Consider the following 5,227-nt stretch of genomic DNA (forward strand, 5'->3'; position numbering starts at 1 on the left):
TAACAAGATAAAAACCTGTGGCTTACAGGAAAGATACTGGCATGGATAGAGGGATGGCTGACAGGTAGGAGGCTGCGAGTGGGAATAAAAGGGGCCTTTTCTGGTTGGCTGCCAAGGACTAGTGGTGTCCTCGGGGGCCATTATTGGGACCACTACTTTTCACATTGTCTGTCAGTGATTTGGATAATGGAATTGATGGCTTTGTGGCAAAGTTAGTGGATGATACGAAGACAGGTGGAGGGGTAAGTAGTGCTGAGGAAGCAATGTGACTGCAGCAGGACTTAGACAAATTGGAAGAATGGGCAAAAAAGTGGCAGATGGAATACAGTGTTGGGAAATGTATGATAATGCTTTTTGGTAAAAGGAACAATAGTGTGGATGTCATAAGGGGGCCAGTGGAAGCAGACCCAAATGCAAGAGACAGACAGGAAGGTGAAGGGAAGGGATACAGACAGGGGGTTTGGACAGGAACAATCCAGCAGCCAGAGGCGGAATCCTGAAGCTATTTATGAAGCCAGCCCAAACCAGAATCAGCTGCCTCAAACAGAAACAGGAGAAACCAGGAAACCTGGAATAAGGAACATGGACCGGACCGTGAACCGGAATGCAGATATCACTGGCCAGACCATGACAGTGGACTAATATCTAAGTGGGGAGAAGGTTCAAACATCAGAGGGATTTAGATAGACACTTAAGATTCCAGAAGGTTAATTTACAGGTTGTGTCTGTGGTAAAGAAGGCCAATGCAATGTTGGCATTTATTTCAAGTGGAATAAAATATAAAAGCAAGGAGATAATGCTGAAACAACACACACAAAATGCTGGTGGAACGCAGCAGGCCAGGCAGCATCTATAAGGAGAAGCGCTGTCGATGTTTCGGGCCGAGACCCTTCGTCAGGACGAACTGAAAGGAAAGATAGTAAGAGATTTGAAAGTAGTGGGGGGAGGGGGAAATGCGAAATGATAGGAGAAGACCGGAGGGGGTGGGATGAAGCTAAGAGCTGGAAAGGTGATTGGCAAAAGTGATACAGAGCTGGAGAAGGGAAAGGATCATGGGACGGGAGGCCTCGGGAGAAAGAAAGGAGTGGGGGGAAGCACCAGAGGGAGATGGAGAACAGGCAGGGTGATGGGCAGAGAGAGAGACAGAAAAAAAACAAACAACTAAATATGTCAGGGATGGGGTAAGAAGGGGAGGAGATAATGCTGAAGCTTTATAAGACATTAGTGAGGCTGCACTTGGAGTATTGTCAACAGTTTTGAACCCCATATCTCAGAATGGATGTGTTGTCATTGGACAGAGTCCGGAGAAGATTCATGAGGATGATTCTGAGAATAAAAGGGTTAATATATGGGGGATATAAGAACATAAGACATAGGAGCAGGCAGGAGTCGGCCATCTGGCCTGTCGAGCCTACTCCGCCATTCAGTAAGATTATTGGCTGACCTGACCACGGACTCACCTGTCTTTTCCCCATAACTCTTAATCCCTCTACTATGCAAAAATCTATCCAACCATGTCTTAAATATATTTACTAAGGTGGTCTCCACTGCTTCATTGGACAGATCCACTACTCTTTGGGAAAAGCAGTTCCTCCTCATTTCTGTCCTAAATTTACTCCCCCGAACCTTGAGGCTATGTCCCCTAGTTCTAATCTCACCTACCAGCAGAATTGACATTCCTGCCTCTATCTTACCTACCACTTTCATAATTTTAGATATTTCTGTAAGATCTCCTCTATAAGAACATCTGGCAGCTTTGGGCCTGTACTCACTGGAATTAGAAGAATGTGGGTGGATCTCTTTGAAACCTACCGAATGTTGAAAGGACAAGATGGAGCGGATGTGGAGAGGATGTTTCCTATGGCGGGGGTATCCAGAACAAGAGGGCACAGCCTCAAAATTGAGGGGTGGCCTTTTATAACAGAGGTACGGAGGGATTATTTTAGCCCGAGAGTGGTGAATCTGTCAAAAGGGGGGCTTTGAGACTGGACCCAAATGCAGGACACAGACACTGAAGTACTAGGAACAGGACGGGACAGGTCGCAGACAAGGCTGGGGAAGCAGGACTAGGACGAGGGACTGGGAACAAGGAGCCTGGGTGTGGACTCCGAGCCCGAGACTGGACAAGGACCCAGAACCTGGGTCTTGACTCGGGCTTGGACTCCAAACCAGGCGAAGACGTGACGAGGCTAGGTTCTTGGAGCGTAGGTCTCAGGGCTTAGGTTCTCGGAGCTTGAGGCTTGGGTTCTCGGAGCTCGAGGCTTGAGGCTTGGGTTCTCGGAGCTCGAGGGTTGAGGCTTGGGTTCTCGGAGCTCGAGGGTTGAGGCTTGGGTTCTCGGAGCTCGAGGGTTGAGGCTTGGGTTCTCGGAGCTCGAGGGTTGAGGCTTGGGTTATCGGAGCTCGAGATTTGAGGCTTGGGTTCTCGGAGCTCGAGGGTTGAGGCTTGGGTTCTCGGAGCTCGAGGGTTGAGGCTTGGGTTCTCGGAGCTCGAGGGTTGAGGCTTGGGTTCTCGGAGCTCGAGGGTTGAGGCTTGGGTTATCGGAGCTCGAGATTTGAGGCTTGGGTTCTCGGAGCTCGAGGGTTGAGGCTTGGGTTCTCGGAGCTCGAGGGTTGAGGCTTGGGTTATCGGAGCTCGAGGGTTGAGGCTTGGGTTCTCGGAGCTCGAGGGTTGAGGCTTGGGTTCTCGGAGCTCGAGGGTTGAGGCTTGGGTTATCGGAGCTCGAGATTTGAGGCTTGGGTTCTCGGAGCTCGAGGGTTGAGGCTTGGGTTATCGGAGCTCGAGGGTTGAGGCTTGGGTTCTCGGAGCTCGAGGGTTGAGGCTTGGGTTCTTGGAGCTCGAGGGTTGAGGCTTGGGTTCTCGGAGCTCGAGGGTTGAGGCTTGGGTTCTCGGAGCTCGAGGGTTGAGGCTTGGGTTCTTGGAGCTCGAGGCTTGAATAACTCGGAGGCTGGAGCTTGGAGGCAGACCAGGAACTGTACATCAACGTAGAGCCAGGGCTTCTCCTTCAACAAGCGGGGACTCGTCTTTAACAAGACACTAACATGAGACTGGACAGTACATAGACATAGAGCCGGGACTTAGCCTTCGACAAGCCAGGACTCAACTTTCACTCCACACCAAGGTGGGGCAGGACCATCCGTCGGGTAACGGCAGAATGTCCTGACTTACCCGACGGGGCGAGGACAAGACAAGACAGATTCCCCCCACAGGGCAACGGCAGAATGGCCTGACTTACCCCACGGGGCGAGGACAGGAAGAGACAAACATCGAAGAACGACAGACAGTTCCATCTCTGCATCAGGGTTGTTCCGAGTCACAGTTACGGGCAGCAACTTTGGCTGGCTACGGAAACAACCGGATCCCTACCTAGCTCGGAGTGGCTGACGGCCACCCAGCTGACCCGGGAAATGGCCGAATCCATACCGCAATGACAGCTCCGACTACAGACAACAAGGCTCCAAGAAGCCATGGTTCTCCAACACAGCCTAAAGATGGCAAGTGGCCGTTCTAGCCTTCCACCAGCCATTTGCTCCCAGGGAATCTTGACAAGACAAACCCCCAATGACACGCAATCCCAGAGCCACTTATATTCCTAGCTCCAAGATGAGCATCAGGTTCTTATGGTTAAGTCCAACCAAAACAAGGGACAGCCAGAGGACCTGGAGTCCGGAGTCCACGGACCGGACCGTGAACCGGAATGCAGACTTCGAACCGGACCATGACAGAATCTGTGGAATGCTCTGCCACAGACTGCAGTGGAAGCCAAGTCCGTGGGTAAATTTAAAGCAGAAGTTGATTGTTTCCTGATCGGTCAGGGCACAAAGGACATGGTGAGAAGGCAGGTGTATGGAGTTGAGTGGGATCCGCAATCAGCTATGATGGAATGGTGGAGCAGACTCGATGGGCTGAACGGCCTATTTCTGCTCCTATGTCTTATGAAGTATTCGGGCTCTCACGACCAGACTATGTAACAGTTTCTTCCCCCAAGCCATCAGACTCCTTAATACCCAGAGCCTGGACTGACACCAACTTACTGCCCTCTACTGTGCCTATTGTCTTGTTTATTATTTATTATTATTGTAATGCCTGCACAGTTTTGTGCACTTTATGCAGTCCTGGGTAGGTGTGTAGTCTAGTGTAGTTTTTTTTCTGTGCTGTTTTCACGTAGTTCAGTGCAGTTTTTGTGCTGTGTCATGTAACTCCGTGGTCCTGTGTCTCGTTTTTACTGTGTACTGTACCAGCAGTTATGATCAAAATGGCAATAAAAAAGTGACTTGACTTGACTTGGTCTTATGGACTCACTCTCGAGGACTCGACAACTCATGTTCTCTGTATTAATTGTCTATGTATTTATCGATCTACCATTGTTGTATTTGCAGTTTGTCTTGTGCACACTGGTCGTTTGTGTGTAGTTTTTCATTGATTCTATTGTATTTCTTTGTTCTACTGTAGATACCTGCAAGAAACTTAATCTCGCAATGGTTTATAGTGGCATATATAGGTACTTTAATAAATTTACTTTGACTGACTGTCTTTAGTCCATGCTGACTGCCGTTAACCTGACTGGTCGGTCCCTCATAAATTCACTCCATCTTCTCCGACCAGAGTGATACCACTTTTTCTCCACAGGCAATGAAGTCATGATGTGGCCTGTACTTGTAAAATAACAGGAATGAAAGTATAGTTACAGAAACAGGCCCTTCGGTCCATTTAGTCCATGCCGAACTATTTAATCTGCCTCATTCCATTGAACTGCACCGGACCATAGCCCACCAGACCCCTCCCAACCATGTACCTCTCCAAACTTCTCTTAAACGTTGAAATCAAAACCACATCCACCACTTACACTGGCAGCTCATTCTTTTTTATATATTGAACAAACAAAAACACTAAACATATGCTAACGAAGCCAGGGAATCACACATAAATAGCAACAACTATTAACTTTAAATATACGAATAAACAAGCAAATCCACTCCAATTCTGTTGGACAGAAGAAGCTATATCTAAAAGGAGTCACAAAACAAAAACATTTACAGAAATAACCCGAAACGTTGACAAATTTGTTCAGCCTTTACAGCTGTCTGCTTATGGGAAGTTTTCATAGTGTTAACGTACAGTTTGAAGTCTGACATAAAAAATATAAATGAAAGTTTCTTAATGCTGTATTTGCATTTATGCCTATAAAATTTACTGTAAATTTAAAAAAGAGATATGATAAAAAAATGA

Source organism: Hemitrygon akajei, chromosome 24 (genome assembly GCF_048418815.1).
Source record: "Hemitrygon akajei chromosome 24, sHemAka1.3, whole genome shotgun sequence".
NCBI classification, from domain to species: Eukaryota; Metazoa; Chordata; class Chondrichthyes; order Myliobatiformes; family Dasyatidae; genus Hemitrygon; species Hemitrygon akajei.